Source organism: Octopus bimaculoides, chromosome 2, assembly GCF_046866305.1.
Source record: "Octopus bimaculoides isolate indiv1 chromosome 2, ASM4686630v1, whole genome shotgun sequence".
Classification (NCBI taxonomy): Eukaryota; Metazoa; Mollusca; class Cephalopoda; order Octopoda; family Octopodidae; genus Octopus; species Octopus bimaculoides.
Genome location: NC_142929.1, coordinates 33,320,799 through 33,338,062, shown reverse-complemented (window position 1 = coordinate 33,338,062; position 17,264 = coordinate 33,320,799). Strand labels below are relative to the sequence as shown.

At 37.5% G+C, this 17,264-nt stretch overlaps 16 non-coding genes across 16 annotated transcripts; all 16 read left to right on the top strand.

Moving 5' to 3' along the window:
- The first annotated feature begins 214 nt into the window (after positions 1–214).
- Trnar-acg (transfer RNA arginine (anticodon ACG)) lies at positions 215–287 on the top strand. The gene has a single exon. It is a non-coding gene; the product is annotated as a tRNA-Arg (tRNA).
- Positions 288–1,068: 781 nt separating this feature from the next.
- On the top strand, positions 1,069–1,141 carry Trnar-acg (transfer RNA arginine (anticodon ACG)). The gene has a single exon. It is a non-coding gene; the product is annotated as a tRNA-Arg (tRNA).
- A 141-nt stretch (positions 1,142–1,282) lies between these two features.
- Trnar-acg (transfer RNA arginine (anticodon ACG)) lies at positions 1,283–1,355 on the top strand. The gene has a single exon. It is a non-coding gene; the product is annotated as a tRNA-Arg (tRNA).
- A 764-nt stretch (positions 1,356–2,119) lies between these two features.
- Positions 2,120–2,192, top strand: Trnar-acg (transfer RNA arginine (anticodon ACG)). The gene has a single exon. It is a non-coding gene; the product is annotated as a tRNA-Arg (tRNA).
- Positions 2,193–2,332: 140 nt separating this feature from the next.
- Trnar-acg (transfer RNA arginine (anticodon ACG)) lies at positions 2,333–2,405 on the top strand. Its single transcript has one exon. It is a non-coding gene; the product is annotated as a tRNA-Arg (tRNA).
- A 139-nt stretch (positions 2,406–2,544) lies between these two features.
- Trnar-ucg (transfer RNA arginine (anticodon UCG)) lies at positions 2,545–2,617 on the top strand. Its single transcript has one exon. It is a non-coding gene; the product is annotated as a tRNA-Arg (tRNA).
- Positions 2,618–3,397: 780 nt separating this feature from the next.
- Trnar-acg (transfer RNA arginine (anticodon ACG)) lies at positions 3,398–3,470 on the top strand. The gene has a single exon. It is a non-coding gene; the product is annotated as a tRNA-Arg (tRNA).
- A 139-nt stretch (positions 3,471–3,609) lies between these two features.
- Trnar-ucg (transfer RNA arginine (anticodon UCG)) lies at positions 3,610–3,682 on the top strand. The gene has a single exon. It is a non-coding gene; the product is annotated as a tRNA-Arg (tRNA).
- A 997-nt stretch (positions 3,683–4,679) lies between these two features.
- On the top strand, positions 4,680–4,752 carry Trnar-acg (transfer RNA arginine (anticodon ACG)). Its single transcript has one exon. It is a non-coding gene; the product is annotated as a tRNA-Arg (tRNA).
- A 141-nt stretch (positions 4,753–4,893) lies between these two features.
- On the top strand, positions 4,894–4,966 carry Trnar-acg (transfer RNA arginine (anticodon ACG)). The gene has a single exon. It is a non-coding gene; the product is annotated as a tRNA-Arg (tRNA).
- Positions 4,967–5,106: 140 nt separating this feature from the next.
- On the top strand, positions 5,107–5,179 carry Trnar-acg (transfer RNA arginine (anticodon ACG)). The gene has a single exon. It is a non-coding gene; the product is annotated as a tRNA-Arg (tRNA).
- A 140-nt stretch (positions 5,180–5,319) lies between these two features.
- On the top strand, positions 5,320–5,392 carry Trnar-acg (transfer RNA arginine (anticodon ACG)). The gene has a single exon. It is a non-coding gene; the product is annotated as a tRNA-Arg (tRNA).
- Positions 5,393–6,582: 1,190 nt separating this feature from the next.
- On the top strand, positions 6,583–6,655 carry Trnar-ucg (transfer RNA arginine (anticodon UCG)). Its single transcript has one exon. It is a non-coding gene; the product is annotated as a tRNA-Arg (tRNA).
- Positions 6,656–6,795: 140 nt separating this feature from the next.
- Trnar-acg (transfer RNA arginine (anticodon ACG)) lies at positions 6,796–6,868 on the top strand. The gene has a single exon. It is a non-coding gene; the product is annotated as a tRNA-Arg (tRNA).
- Positions 6,869–7,007: 139 nt separating this feature from the next.
- Trnar-ucg (transfer RNA arginine (anticodon UCG)) lies at positions 7,008–7,080 on the top strand. The gene has a single exon. It is a non-coding gene; the product is annotated as a tRNA-Arg (tRNA).
- A 555-nt stretch (positions 7,081–7,635) lies between these two features.
- Positions 7,636–7,708, top strand: Trnar-acg (transfer RNA arginine (anticodon ACG)). Its single transcript has one exon. It is a non-coding gene; the product is annotated as a tRNA-Arg (tRNA).
- Positions 7,709–17,264: the final 9,556 nt, after the last annotated feature.

Genomic DNA, 17,264 nt, shown 5'->3' with positions numbered 1-17,264 from the left:
CGGGCTTGTGGCGCAATGGATAACGCGTCTGACTACGGATCAGAAGTTTCCAGGTTCGACTCCTGGCAAGCTCGTATATATATCTTTTTAAAGTGAACACACTAAAGAAAACGGCACTCAGCACATGTCGCTGAAGTTAGATGTATACAATTAAAGCTAGATTCACATTACTTAAAGAAATTATTGGAAAAGTAGAATCTCGGATTCGGGCACCGGGCTTGTGGCGCAATGGATAACGCGTCTGACTACGGATCAGAAGATTCCAGGTTCGACTCCTGGCAAGCTCGTATATATATTTTTTTAAAGTAAACACATTAAAGAAAACGGCACTCAGTACATGTCGCTGGAGTTAGATGTATACAATTAAAGCTAGGTTCACATTACTTAAAGATATTATTGGAAAAGTAGAATCACGGATTCGGGCACCGGGCTTGTGGCGCAATGGATAAGGCGTCTGACTACGGATCAGAAGATTCCAGGTTCGACTCCTGGCAAGCTCGTGTATATATATTTTTTTAAAGTCAACACACTAAGGAAAACGGCACTCAGTACATGTCGCTGGAGTTAAATGTATACAATTAAAACTAGGTTCACATTACTTAAAGAAATTATTGGAAAAGTAGAATCTCGTATTCGGGCACCGGGCTTGTGGCGCAATGGATAACGCGTCTGATTTCGGATCAGAAGATTCCAGGTTCGACTCTTGGCAAGCTCGTATATATATTTTTTTTAAGTGAACACACTAAAGAAAACGGCACTCAGTACATGTCGCTGAAGTTAGATGTATACAATTAAAGCTAGATTCACATTACTTAAAGAAATTATTGGTAAAGTAGAATCTCGGATTCGGGCACCGGGCTTGTGGCGCAATGGATAACGCGTCTGACTACGGATCAGAAGATTCGAGGTTCGACTCCTGGCAAGCTCGTATATATATTTTTTTAAAGTGAACACACTAAAGAAAACGGCACTCAGCACATGTCGCTGAAGTTAGATGTATACAATTAAAGCTAGATTCACATTACTTAAAGAAATTATTGGAAAAGTAGAAACTCGTATTCCGGCACCGGGCTTGTGGCGCAATGGATAACGCGTCTGACTACGGATCAGAAGATTCCAGGTTCGACTCCTGGCAAGCTCGTGTATATAATTTTTTTTAAAGTCAACACACTAAGGAAAACGGCATTCAGTACATGTCGCTGGAGTTAGATGTATACAATTAAAGCTAGGTTCACATTACTTAAAGAAATTATTCGAAAAGTAGAATCTCGAATCGGGCACCGGGCTTGTGGCGCAATGGATAACGCGTCTGACTACGGATCAGAAGATTCCAGGTTCGACTCCTGGCAAGCTCGTATATATATTTTTTTATAGTGAACACACTAAAGAAAACGGCACTCAGCACATGTCGCTGAAGTTAGATGTATACAATTAAAGCTAGATTCACATTACTTAAAGAAATTATTGGAAAAGTAGAATCTCGGATTCGGGCACCGGGCTTGTGGCGCAATGGATAACTCGTCTGACTACGGATCAGAAGATTCCAGGTTCGACTCTTGGCAAGCTCGTATATATATTTTTTTAAAGTGAACACACTAAAGAAAACGGCACTCAGCACATGTCGCTGAAGTTAGATGTATACAATTAAAGCTAGATTCACATTACTTAAAGAAATTATTGGAAAAGTAGAATCTCGGATTCGGGCACCGGGCTTGTGGCGCAATGGATAACTCGTCTGACTACGGATCAGAAGATTCCAGGTTCGACTCTTGGCAAGCTCGTATATATATTTTTTTAAAGTGAACACACTAAAGAAAACGGCACTCAGCACATGTCGCTGAAGTTAGATGTATACAATTAAAGCTAGATTCACATTACTTAAAGAAATTATTCGAAAAGTAGAATCTCATATTCGATGGATAACGCGTATGACTACGGATCAGAAGATTCTAGGTTCGAATCCTAGCAATCTCGTATGTATATATATTTTTTTAAAGTAAACACACTAAAGAAAACGGCACTCAGTACATGTCGCTGGAGTTAAATGTATACAATTAAAGCTAGGTTCACATTACTTAAAAGAAATTATTGGAAAAGTAGAATGTCGGAATCGGGCACCGGGCTTGTGGCGCAATGGATAACGCGTCTGACTACGGATCAGAAGATTCCAGGTTCGACTCCTGGCAAGCTCGTATATATATTTTTTTAAAGTGAACACACTAAAGAAACCGGCACTCAGTACATGTCGCTGGAGGTAAACGTATACAATTAAAGCTAGCTTCACATTACTTAAAGAAATTATTGGAAAAGTAGAATCAGGGATTCGGGCACCGGGCTTGTGGCGCAATGGATAACGCGTCTGACTACGGATCAGAAGATTCCAGGTTCGACTCCTGGCAAGCTCGTGTATATATTCTTTAAAGTGACGACACTAAAGAAAACGGCACTCAGTACATGTCGCTGGAGTTAAATGTATACAATTAAAGCTAGGTTCACATTACTTAAAGAAATTATTGGAAAAGTGGAATCTCGTATTCGGGCACCGGGCTTGTGGCGCAATGGATAACGCGTCTGATTTCGGATCAGAAGATTCCAGGTTCGACTCCTGGCAAGCTCGTATATATATTTTTTTTAAGTGAACACACTAAAGAAAACGGCACTCAGCACATGTCGCTGAAGTTAGATGTATACAATTAAAGCTAGATTCACATTACTTAAAGAAATTATTGGAAAAGTAGAATCTCGGATTCGGTCACCGGTCTTGTGGCGCAATGGATAACGCGTCTGAATACGGATCAGAAGATTCCAGGTTCGACTCCTGGCAAGCTCGTATATATATTTTTTTTAAAGTGAACACACTAAAGAAGACGGCACTCAGCACATGTCGCTGAAGTTAGATGTATACAATTAAAGCTAGATTCACATTACTTAAAGAAATTATTGGAAAAGTAGAATCTCGTATTCGGTCACCGGTCTTGTGGCGCAATGGATAACGCGTCTGACTACGGATCAGAAGATTCCAGGTTCGCCTCCTGGCAAGCTCGTATATATATATTTTAAAAGTGAACACACTAAAGAAAACGGCACTCAGCACATGTCGCTGAAGTTAGATGTATACAATTAAAGCTAGATTCACATTACTTAAAGAAATTATTGGAAAAGTAGAATCTCGTATTCGGGCACAGGGCTTGTGGCGCAATGGATAACGCGTCTGACTACGGATCAGAAGATTCCAGGTTCGCCTCCTGGCAAGCTCGTATATATATTTTTTTTAAGTGAACACACTAAAGAAAACGGCACTCAGCACATGTCGCTGGAGGTAAACGTATACAATTAAAGCTAGCTTCACATTACTTAAAGAAATTATTGGAAAAGTAGAATCAGGGATTCGGGCACCGGGCTTGTGGCGCAATGGATAACGCGTCTGACTACGGATCAGAAGATTCCAGGTTCGACTCCTGGCAAGCTCGTGTATATATTCTTTAAAGTGACGACACTAAAGAAAACGGCACTCAGTACATGTCGCTGGAGTTAAATGTATACAATTAAAGCTAGGTTCACATTACTTAAAGAAATTATTGGAAAAGTAGAATCTCGTATTCGGGCACCGGGCTTGTGGCGCAATGGATAACGCGTCTGATTTCGGATCAGAAGATTCCAGGTTCGACTCCTGGCAAGCTCGTATATATATTTTTTTTAAGTGAACACACTAAAGATAACGGCACTCAGCACCTGTCGCTGAAGTTAGATGTATACAATTAAAGCTAGATTCACATTACTTAAAGAAATTATTGGAAAAGTAGAATCTCGGATTCGGTCACCGGTCTTGTGGCGCAATGGATAACGCGTCTGAATACGGATCAGAAGATTCCAGGTTCGACTCCTGGCAAGCTCGTATATATATTTTTTTTTAAGTGAACACACTAAAGAAGACGGCACTCAGCACATGTCGCTGAAGTTAGATGTATACAATTAAAGCTAGATTCACATTACTTAAAGAAATTATTGGAAAAGTAGAATCTCGTATTCGGTCACCGGTCTTGTGGCGCAATGGATAACGCGTCTGACTACGGATCAGAAGATTCCAGGTTCGCCTCCTGGCAAGCTCGTATATATATATTTTAAAAGTGAACACACTAAAGAAAACGGCACTCAGCACATGTCGCTGAAGTTAGATGTATACAATTAAAGCTAGATTCACATTACTTAAAGAAATTATTGGAAAAGTAGAATCTCGTATTCGGGCACAGGGCTTGTGGCGCAATGGATAACGCGTCTGACTACGGATCAGAAGATTCCAGGTTCGCCTCCTGGCAAGCTCGTATATATATTTTTTTTAAGTGAACACACTAAAGAAAACGGCACTCAGCACATGTCGCTGAGGTTAGATGTATACAATTAAAGCTAGATTCACATTACTTAAAGAAATCATTGGAAAAGTAGAATCTCGTATTCGGGCACCGGCCTTGTGGCGCAATGGATAACGCGTCTGACTACGGATCAGAAGATTCCAGGTTCGACTCCTGGCAAGCTCGTGTATATATATATTTTTTTAAAGTCAACACACTAAGGAAAACGGCACTCAGTACATGTCGCTGAAGTTAGATGTATACAATTAAAGCTAGATTCACATTACTTAAAGAAATTATTGGAAAAGTAGAATCTCGGATTCGGGCACCGGGCTTGTGGCGCAATGGATAACGCGTCTGACTACGGATCAGAAGATTCCAGGTTCGACTCCTGGCAAGCTCGTATATATATTTTTTTAAAGTAAACACACTAAAGAAAACGGCACTCAGTACATGTCGCTGGAGTTAAATGTTTACAATTAAAGCTAGATTCACATTACTTAAAAGAAATTATTGGAAAAGTAGAATCTCGGAATCGGGCACCGGGCTTGTGGCGCAATGGATAACGCGTCTGACTACGGATCAGAAGATTCCAGGTTCGACTCCTGGCAAGCTCGTATATATATTTTTTTAAAGTGAACACACTAAAGAAAACGGCACTCAGCACATGTCGCTGAAGTTAGATGTATACAATTAAAGCTAGATTCACATTACTTAAAGAAATTACTGGAAAAGTAGAATCTCGGATTCGGGCACCGGGCTTGTGGCGCAATGGATAACGCGTCTGACTACGGATCAGAAGATTCCAGGTTCGACTCCTGGCAAGCTCGTATATATATTTTATTAAAGTAAACACACTAAAGAAACCGGCACTCAGTACATGTCGCTGGAGGTAAATGTATACAATTAAAGCTAGCTTCACATTACTTAAAGAAATTATTGGAAAAGTAGAATCAGGGATTCGGGCACCGGGCTTGTGGCGCAATGGATAACGCGTCTGACTACGGATCAGAAGATTCCAGGTTCGACTCCTGGCAAGCTCGTGTATATATTTTTTAAAGTGACGACACTAAAGAAAACGGCACTCAATACATGTCGCTGGAGTTAAATGTATACAATTAAAGCTAGGTTCACATTACTTAAAGAAATTATTGGAAAAGTAGAATCTCGTATTCGGGCACCGGGCTTGTGGCGCAATGGATAACGCGTCAGATTTCGGATCAGAAGATTCCAGGTTCGACTCCTGGCAAGCTCGTATATATATTTTTTTTAAGTGAACACACTAAAGAAAACGGCACTCAGCACATGTCGCTGAAGTTAGATGTAGACAATTAAAGCTAGATTCACATTACTTAAATAAATTATTGGAAAAGTAGAATCTCGGATTCGGTCACCGGTCTTGTGGCGCAATGGATAACGCGTCTGAATACGGATCAGAAGATTCCAGGTTCGACTCCTGGCAAGCTCGTATATATATATTTTTTAAAGTGAACACACTAAAGAAGACGGCACTCAGCACATGTCGCTGAAGTTAGATGTATACAATTAAAGCTAGATTCACATTACTTAAAGAAATTATTGGAAAAGTAGAATCTCGTATTCGGTCACCGGTCTTGTGGCGCAATGGATAACGCGTCTGAATACGGATCAGAAGATTCCAGGTTCGACTCCTGGCAAGCTCGTATATATATATTTTTTAAAGTGAACACACTAAAGAAGACGGCACTCAGCACATGTCGCTGAAGTTAGATGTATACAATTAAAGCTAGATTCACATTACTTAAAGAAATTATTCGAAAAGTAGAATCTCATATTCGATGGATAACGCGTATGACTACGGATCAGAAGATTCTAGGTTCGAATCCTAGCAATCTCGTATGTATATATATTTTTTTTAAAGTGAACACACTAAAGAAAACGGCACTCAGCACATGTCGCTGAAGTTAGATGTATACAATTAAAGCTAGATTCACATTACTTAAAGAAATTATTGGAAAAGTAGAATCTCGGATTCGGGCACCGGGCTTGTGGCGCAATGGATAACGCGTCTGACTACGGATTAGAAGATTCCAGGTTCGACTCCTGGCAAGCTCGTGTATATATTTTTTAAAGTGACGACTCTAAAGAAAACGGCACTCAGTACATGTCGCTGGAGTTAAATGTATACAATTAAAGCTAGCTTCACATTACTTAAAGAAATTATTGGAAAAGTAGAATCTCGGATTCGGGCACCGGGCTTGTGGCGCAATGGATAACGCGTCTGATTTCGGATCAGAAGATTCCAGGTTCGACTCCTGGCAAGCTCGTATATATATTTTTTTAAAGTGAACACACTAAAGAAAACGGCAATCAGCACATGTCGCTGAAGTTAGATGTATACAATTAAAGCTAAATTCACATTGCTTAAAGAAATTATTGGAAAAGTAGAATCTCGTATTCGGTCACCGGGCTTGTGGCGAAATGGATAACGCGTCTGACTACGGATCAGAAGATTCCAGGTTCGACTCCTGGCAAGCTCGTGTATATATTTTTTAAAGTGACGACTCTAAAGAAAACGGCACTCAGTACATGTCGCTGGAGTTAAATGTATACAATTAAAGCTAGCTTCACATTACTTAAAGAAATTATTGGAAAAGTAGAATCTCGGATTCGGGCACCGGGCTTGTGGCGCAATGGATAACGCGTCTGATTTCGGATCAGAAGATTCCAGGTTCGACTCCTGGCAAGCTCGTATATATATTTTTTTAAAGTGAACACACTAAAGAAAACGGCACTCAGCACATGTCGCTGAAGTTAGATGTATACAATTAAAGCTAGATTCACATTACTTAAAGATATTATTCGAAAAGTAGAATCTCATATTCGATGGATAACGCGTATGACTACGGATCAGAAGATTCTAGGTTCGAATCCTAGCAATCTCGTATGTATATATATTTTTTTTAAAGTGAACACACTAAAGAAAACGGCACTCAGCATATGTCGCTGAGGTTAGATGTATACAATTAAAGCTAGATTCACATTACTTAAAGAAATTATTGGAAAAGTAGAATCTCGTATTCGGGCACCGGCCTTGTGGCGCAATGGATAACGCGTCTGACTACGGATCAGAAGATTCCAGGTTCGACTCCTGGCAAGCTCGTGTATATATATATTTTTTTAAAGTCAACACACTAAGGAAAACGGCACTCAGTACATGTCGCTGAAGTTAGATGTATACAATTAAAGCTAGATTCACATTACTTAAAGAAATTATTGGAAAAGTAGAATCTCGTATTCGGGCACCGGGCTTGTGGCGCAATGGATAACGCGTCTGACTACGGATCAGAAGATTCCAGGTTCGACTCCTGGCAAGCTCGTATATATATTTTTTTAAAGTAAACACACTAAAGAAAACGGCACTCAGTACATGTCGCTGGAGTTAAATGTATACATTTAAAGCTAGGTTCACATTACTTAAAGAAATTATTGGAAAAGTAGAATCTCGGATTCGGGCACCGGGCTTGTGGCGCAATGGATAACGCGTCTGACTACGGATTAGAAGATTCCAGGTTCGACTCCTGGCAAGCTCGTATATATATTTTTTTTAAGTGAACACACTAAAGAAAACGGCACTCAGCACATGTCGCTGAAGTTAGATGTATACAATTAAAGCTAGATTCACGTTACTTAAAGAAATTATTGGAAAAGTAGAATCTCGGATTCGGGCACCGGTCTTGTGGCGCAATGGATAACGCGTCTGACTACGGATCAGAAGATTCCAGGTTCGACTCCTGGCAAGCTCGTATATATATTGTTTTAAAGTAAACACACTAAAGAAAACGGCACTCAGTACATGTCGCTGGAGGTAAATGTATACAATTAAAGCTAGCTTCACATTACTTAAAGAAATTATTGGAAAAGTAGAATCTCGTATTCGGGCACCGGGCTTGTGTCGCAATGGATAACGCGTCTGATTTCGGATCAGAAGATTCCAGGTTCGACTCCTGGCAAGCTCGTATATATATTTTTTTTAAAGTGAACACACTAAAGAAATCGGCACTCAGTACATGTCGCTGAAGTTTGATGTATACAATTAAAGCTAGATTCACATTACTTAAAGAAATTATTGGAAAAGTAGAATCTCGTATTCGGGCACCGGGCTTGTGGCGCAATGGAAGAGGCCAGGGAATAGAAGAAAGAAGACATGCACCCAACACCAGAGCTGAAGACACCTCCGAAAGGGGGTGGGGGGGGGCGCCACGTCAAAACGGTAGAGGAGTAAGGGCCGAAACTGGGCGTGGTTACTCCTGATGATGTCTTCAGCTAACTGGATCCTAATCCACGAAGGGAAGGTATGTCGGAAGAAAGTAATTCAACAACGCGGGTTGATGAACCGTTAGACGTGTGGCCAGAACCTCCTGGGAAATAACCATAGTAAGGGACATTCCACAGTTGAATTAGAACAGTCATAAACAGTGAAAGAAGACATGCACTCAACACCAGAGCTGAAGACACCTCCGAAAGGGAGTGGCCCCGCCACGTGAAAACGGTAGAGGAGTAGGGGCCGAAACCGGACGTGGTTCCTCCTGATGATGTCTTCAGCTAACTGGATCCTATAAAGGAGCTGTTGTGGTAGCAGACCACGAAACATGGTTGAAATTCCGCGTCTGACTACGGATCAGAAGATTCCAGGTTCGACTCCTGGCAAGCTCGTGTATATATTTTTTTAAAGTGAACACACTAAAGAAAACGGCACTCGGCACATGTTGCTGGAGTTAAATGTATACAATTAAAGCTAGGTTCACATTACTTAATGAAATTATTGGAAAAGTAGAATCTCATATTCGGGCACAGGTCTTGTGATGCAATGGTTAACGCATCTGGCTACGGATCAGAAAATTCCAGGTTCGACTCCTGGCAAGCTAGTATACATATTTTTTTTAAAGTGAACACACTAAAGAAAACGGCACTCAGCACATGTTGCTGGAGTTAAATGTATACAATTAAAGCTAGGTTCACATTACTTAAAGAAATTATTGGAAAAGTAGAATTTCGTATTCGGGTACCGGGCTTGTGGTGCAATGGATAACGCGTCTGACTACGGATCAGAAGATTCCAGGTTCGACACCTGGCAAGCTCGTATATATATATATATATATATATATATATATATATATATATATATATATATATATATATATATATATTAATTGATTTAGAGAGACTCTTCGGAGCGTTCTTCTAAGAAACGTAGCGATATTTGACTATGTGTGCGTGTACGTATTCATATATGTATACCAATAGTTTCGCAAAGCAGTTGTGGAAAATAGACAAACTTTATATCAGTTGAAATATGTCCTAATAACTTATGTGAAGCCGACTGGCATAATTGATTACGCGTTTGATGATCACAGGTTCAATTCCGACATCTCTGATTAAAAAAAATAAAATTTTAATACTTTTCTTTTAATTCAATAATATATTGCTCTGTGGTGGGAAATTATCCATTGGCTGTATCTGAATTTATTTAATCAGTGAATTATTTTAAAGTAAAATATATTTTTTAGTTATTCTTAGTAGTTATGATAAGGCTATGCTTCACTTTGTAAATCGAATACCAATGAAAAGTGTCCGAAAATATTTCAACAGATGTCAGTAGTCAGACTTTCTTATCTGGATATCTCCATTTGAAATTTGTTTAGTTGCAGTTTCAAGAATTCTTTCTGTTTTCGCCATTGAAAATAAGTTTCATTAACGCTAATCCACAATACGGTACTTAAATATTTAAACCTGATGTTTTAAAACTTCATCCTCTAACTTTGAGTGTCTATGGGCGCCACCCCCGTGTGTTTGTGAGTGAGAGAGAGTGTGTGTGTGAGCGCGCGTATATGAGGGGGTGAATCGGTGCACTCCTTTTTATACTTAAAACATAATTTATTCAGCGTCTCCTCTCTTTAAGTTTAAAAATAAAAAATTAAAACTCAATTTTAATTTATTTTTAACCAGACACTTATAGAGTTGATGAATTTACAGTGGTAATATGTCTCTTTAGGATATTTTTTATCGTTTACATGTTTCAGTCGTTAGACTGCAGCCGTGTTGGGGTACCGCCTTGAAGGGTTTCACCGAACAAGTCGAACTCCTTGCTTATTTTTGAAAACCTGACACTTATTCTATCGGCCTAATTTGCTGAACGGCTAAGTTTCGGGAACATAAGCATACCAACATTTGTTGTCAAGGAGTGCTGAGGAATAAACACAAAGTCAAAGGCACGTACTCACATATATATAATTATAAACACCACGGGCTTGTTTCAGTTTCCGTCTGCCAAATCCGCTCACAAGGTTTTGATCTGACAGGGGCCATAGTAAAAAAACAAGGTGCCAATGCAGTGGGACTGAATATGGAACTATGCGGCTGAAAAGTAAACTTCTTACCACAAAAAACCCTAACCCTAACCCTGCGCCTACAAATTACATCATATGGGACACTCGATATAAATGTATTTCACTTGCATTGGAAGTAGATAAATTATATTTCATTTACATATGAAAGTATTCGTTGTTTCACTTTCTGGCAATATAAAATGCAACTGTATCAGTTTTAATTTATTAAGAATTAAAATGCAATTACAAATATAAAATCTATTTATAAATTTTATATGCAAATGAAATATATTTATAAGCACATAAAATATATGGTGTCCGTAAATCTCTTAATAATTCTAATCAGTCTTTAATTAAAAAGAAATTAGCTTTTATCCCGAAAACAATTAATGCAATTTCTGGACGGTCGTTCATACCAAAATAACAGTTCATAGGCCGCTATTTCTCTTTTGAGGTAAAAAGGTATAATTATGAAATTAAAGTCAGTGGGTAAAAAAATCCTCGCTTAGACAGATATATATCAACTTTTCCTGTCAATTACATAAATAATTTTCTGTCCAACACTAAATATATATAAACGTGCTCACGTATACATATGTATGTGTTTGTATGCGTGTGTTTGTACATACAAATATGATGCATACATACATATATAAATATATGTTTATATATATATATATATATATATATATATATATATATATATATGTATATTTTCACAAATATATATGTATACATATACACACATGCACACGCACACTTGCGAGCGCACACATTGTAGCTGCTTCCTCGTTCTCGTGTATAACCATCGCTTGATGCACTTTAGAATCCATCTCATATGTGTGTAGCGCATGAGACAGCAACAACGATAGAAGTCACTTGTTGGTCATCATGTACTTCCATGCATCTTTTCAAGCCTCCAGTTGACAGGCAAACCTTGCCACATTCATGGCACGTTTTTACGCCATGTATAACACAATCCAAGTCAACTCTCTCGACCTGATTTCTTTTGTGACTTTGCAGTCCTGCTCTACTAAAAGGAGACTCTCCTCACATTCATCGCATGTCAGCTCACGCTGTGGTCACCCATATCTCCTGGAAATATCACATGAACACCCTTTCTAGCATCCCTCATAAACTTTTCGTAAGTTCTTATAGCTATTTCGAAACTCTCACTCCCGTCATAAGTTTCTTTCCTTCATTCTGCCCTACCAGTTACAGTTTCTTACGAGATAGTTTATTTCAAGGATGCATTCATGTAATCTTTGAACATTAGCTTTGGTTTATGAGTACGACGCTTTCCATTATTCAACTCACTATACAGGAGTTGCTTCGAAGGTCCTACAGTACTACATTCTCATTAAATAACTCACCTGTCAGAGACGGTGCTGCAAAATGATTGACTCAATACTCCGACATTACTGAGTCAATCCTTTTAATATATGTATGTGTATGAGTGTGTGTATGTGTGTGTTAAAATACTATATTACACACACACACAAACATACACACGAACACACACGTTTTGTTTTTAATTATCTAAATTTTGCGAATGAGGAAGGAGCTGGATTCTAACAACGGTACAAAGTCCCATCGCTTGAAAGTAGATAACGAAAACTGTCACATTTTAAAGAAGAGAATAATCTTGTATATATTTACTATTCCATTTACAGATTGTATTTGTAACGTACGGGTTGGTTGACGTTTTTGAAAACCCTTGCTTATTCAGATTGTCACTTCGACATTTACTTACAATACCAAGTGCACCAATTATTATTGATGTAAATGTGTATCCATAATCTGCTTCTAGAAGCTACAGGTTTCGAAGCAGTTGTCCATAGTTATTCGCTTTCTCTGATTTTCAAAGAGATATTCACATCAGTAAAACAGCTGGTCTCTATGACGGTCGGTACTTATGTTTTGAAGTGAATGTTTCACCAGTATTCCTTGTGTTGATGTTTGTGTACGAATTCATTAACAGGGGTTACTCTATATTTACTACTGGACAGTCTTTTTTTTCTGAATGGCATCGTATAGTACACACAGACACACAGACACACAGACACACACACACACAGACACAGACACACACACACACACACACACACACACACACACACACACACACACACACACACACACACACACACACACACACACATACACACACACATGTATATGTATGTATATGCATGTATGTCTATGTACACACACACATATGTATACATATATGTGTATTTGTGTGTGTCGGTGTCAGTCCCCAAAAGCATTAAGTAATTCGTAAGAGGCATTGTTCATCTTCATTTCGTCTGCATTCACTCATATTTTGAGTTTATTTGTGACTCCCATCATTTCTGTTTGAACTGTTTTTTTGTTTTATTTTCTTGATGGCGAAACTGAAGCCTCATATCATTTGTGCTCATATCATATTTATGATGGTTGGTATAATTTATCACAGACAATGGGAATTAAATCAATGTTAGATGCTATCCTTCAGTTTCATTTTCATGTACAAAGTTTATAATTCTATACAAGCTATCATCAAAAGCATTCCAATGACGATCATCTCACCTTCTCAATTCTTCTATAATTCGAAACATACCAAATTTTTCCTCACCTTTTATCAGACTCTAGGATTTGGTTTATTTAACAGCTGTTTCTAATTCAAGTGACAAAGCAGAGGATGCTCGTTGCTTTTTAGCTTTACTGTAATTATATTTATTTAATCTGCTCACATTTCCTATAATTTCGCTTTTATAATGAACAACTGTTTTCTCCTTGAGCAGATATGTTTACATACATACATACATACATACATACATACATACATACATACATACATACATACACACACATACATATATACATATACATACATATATACATATACATACATTCATATATATATATATATATATATATATATATATATATATATATATATACATATATATATATATGAAGGCTGGTCTTTTGTGGTGAATAGAGTTGTCAACGAAATATTTCTCACACCAACTTTCAAATGAAAACATCTCCATAAACTCACACACACACACCTACACATATACACCCACATGTATGCACGCATTTACGCACGCACGTTCGCACACACGTAAGCACTTAACATTTATACAATATCGTTTTTAAAAGGGAAAGCACTGAACTCCCCGTGTCAAGGTTATTCTGACAATAAGAAGAGAGCGCAAAACAAACTCAACCTTCATTTAAGAAACAGACAAATAAACAAACGAACTTCACTTCAAATGAACTCAAACCCATTTCATCATCATCATCATCATCATCATCATCATCATCATCATCATCATCATCATCACCACCATCATCATCATCATCAGTATATATATATATATATATATATATATATATATATATATATATATACGTTAATATATATGGTTGTGTGTGTGTAGTGTGTAAATTTATTATACTGATGGACAATAATTACATCGACATTGATAACGTAAAGCATGCAGGGGCAGTGGATGAGATAAGGATAAGGAGCATGAGAAAAGAAGCTTGAAGATGAAAAACAAGACGAAGATAAAAAAATACGACAATACAAAAGGCAAATAAATTCCCATCAATTGCAATTATACAAGCATTTTCCCCGGTATTAATTAATTAGAAATATTCGAAAATTTAATCTAATTTTCTCTTATCGATTTACGTGATTGCCACAATTTACTGAACATTTTTGGAAGAGGTTTTTTTTATTTAACTCTTCTGTTTCCCATCAATTTTTTGTTTTATCTTATTGAAAGATAATGTTTGCTAGCAAATTCTTAGCGAGATATTTTCTTTGCTGAACTACATAATTTGTGGGGGGGTGGAATCTAAACAATATTAGCGTCATCTATATACACACATGCCTAACCTGTGTGTATCGTTGAAAAGTCAGAAGCTGCAGTTTTTCGTCTGAGAAAAAGATTCCTTTATAGATATATGATGTTAAAAAGCGCAATATGCTTCAGAGCACAGCGAAACGAAATCGCCCGCGAGAGCGACAGATACACATTTCGCCGTAACGTGGCTTGTAAATGTCACGTACGCATATCACTTTCTAAACGACATCGAATCTGTTTCGCACTCGTGTGACTTCTGAAACGACGTCGTATCAGTTAGTCGGAAATATGCAAAGACAGTGTATAGACAATACACTGGTTTGAGATGACGCCGTAAAATATATGTTCTTGTACCGTGAAGAGAATACATTTATGTATGTTCTGTTTTTGATTGGAATTTTAGGGTTTATTTTGGCCGGCCAAATTCGCTGTAGTTCGGTTGTAAGGGAAAGAATATTCGGGTAGTCATTATCAGGGGGATGATCCTTTCTTTTAATCATTACTTGTTTCAGTCATTAAACTGAGGCCATGCTGGAGTACCGTATAGGTATAAGTACAGACACATAAAAAATTAGCAGTATATATATCAGCAGTAAAATATATTTAATTATTAGGTAGAGTGACAAGTAACATAAAACAGTATTAGTTAGAATGGATATGTTGAGGGAGTTTAAAAGGACACATTATGCAAATAAAATAAGACAGAATATATATATATGTAGGCATGTGTATGTGTGTGAGTGTGTATTCACACGGATCTTTATGCTGATATTGTAATGGATTTAACAAAAAATGTAATCTGTTATCTTAATTGTTTACAGGGCAGTAAATATGCAGCATCAGAACAGCCTTTTATGTTCTGCCGTCGAAGTCAGCTTTGACTTCCATTTTTCAAAGGTTGACAAAATAAAGAGCTAGCAAAATTTTCGGCTCAATATAAACGACTATATCCCTATCTCCCTTCAATTTGAGGCTTTGTGCTATTGTAAAAATGAATATTTACTTTATCACGCAAGCAGCATTTTTCGTTGCTCATTCTTTACTAATTTTGTCAGAAAATGAAGAGTTAAATTTCCCTAAAATTACATCATACTGATTTATGTTCCAGTCTTTGTATACATGTATTAATAAACCAATGAATGTGTATCTTCGTTCTACCATCTTAAAATGTATATATGAGATTGTGTTCTTGTGGTAAAAATGCATTTATATCAATAATAATTGGTGCACTTGGTATTGTAAATAAATGTCAAAGTGACAATCTGAATAAGCAAGGGTTTTCAAAAAAGTCAACCAACCCGCACGTTACAAATACAATCTGTAAATGGAATAGTAAATATATGCAAGATTATTCTCTTGTTTAAAATGTGACAGTTTTCGTTTTCTACTTTCGAGCGATGGGACTTTGTATCGTTGTTAGAATCCAGCTCCTTCCTCATACGCAACATTTAGATAATTAAAAACAGAAATGTAAGATTTTGTTGTTAAGGTAAAAAGCTAGCCTGTATGATCATAGTTTGAGTTTACTGCCGTTGCGTACTCTTGATCTAGTTTGTGCTTAAATTCTACGCAGCCCCATTGCATGTTCCTTGTAGCTTTGGGTGTATACAAATGTACACACGTCCGTCAGAATTTTATGTACCAATGGCCACACACAAAATTCTACGCAGCCCCATTGCATGTTCCTTGTAGCTTTGGGTGTATACAAACGTACACGCGTCCGTCAGAATTTTATGTACCAATGGCCACACACAAAACTCTACGCAGCCCCATTGCATGTTCCTTCTAGCTTTGGGTGTATACAAATGTACACACGTCCGTCAGAATTTTATGTACCAATGGCCACACACAAAAGAGAAAACATACCGTATTTTCCAGCATACAAGTCGAATTTTTTAGACAAAAATTTACAACCAAAAGAGCTAGATTGACATATATACTAAGACGAATTTGGAGGATCCAAAATTCCGTGTGAAATGCATTAAGACTTTGAAAGATAGTGATAATATTTGGATGCTTACACTGGGTGTTCACACTATATACTACATCGACTTATATGACAGAATATGGGAAGATAAGGAATTATGCACTTATTTGTTTTAATATGCTTACCATACAGTTTATTATTGTAAGCTTTCAAAATTTAATTTAATCACTTTTTATTGGGAAATTTGTTCAAACACTACACCAAGAAGTACCCTCGTTATATCTACGAAGATCGTGTATGTGTGCGTGCGTGTGTGTGTGTGTGTGTGTGAATGTGTGTGTGTGTGTGTGTGTGTGTGTGTGAATATATATGTCTGAGTGTAAGTGTTTGTATGTACAGGGTGTCCACAAAGTCTGGGTACATGACGATTAACACATACTTTAAGAAATTATTATTTCTTATATTTAATTGTTTATGTTATGATTTTATTTACTTCATGTTCCCAGTCTTTGTGGACGCCCTGTAGATGTGTGTGCATGTTGTACATGTGTATTTATTAGTATGTATGCATGCATGATTGTGCGTGTAATTACACACCCAAATAATGGTTTTGCTCCGTTGCTTCTCTTTGTTGCTTCATGAACTGGACGAAACTGTACACCGGAAGTGTATTCTTATTTTATTAAACGCATAAATACATATTTGTTAGCTTCTAAACACTTTTAACACAATGTTGTATTGAGCGTTTATGTATCAC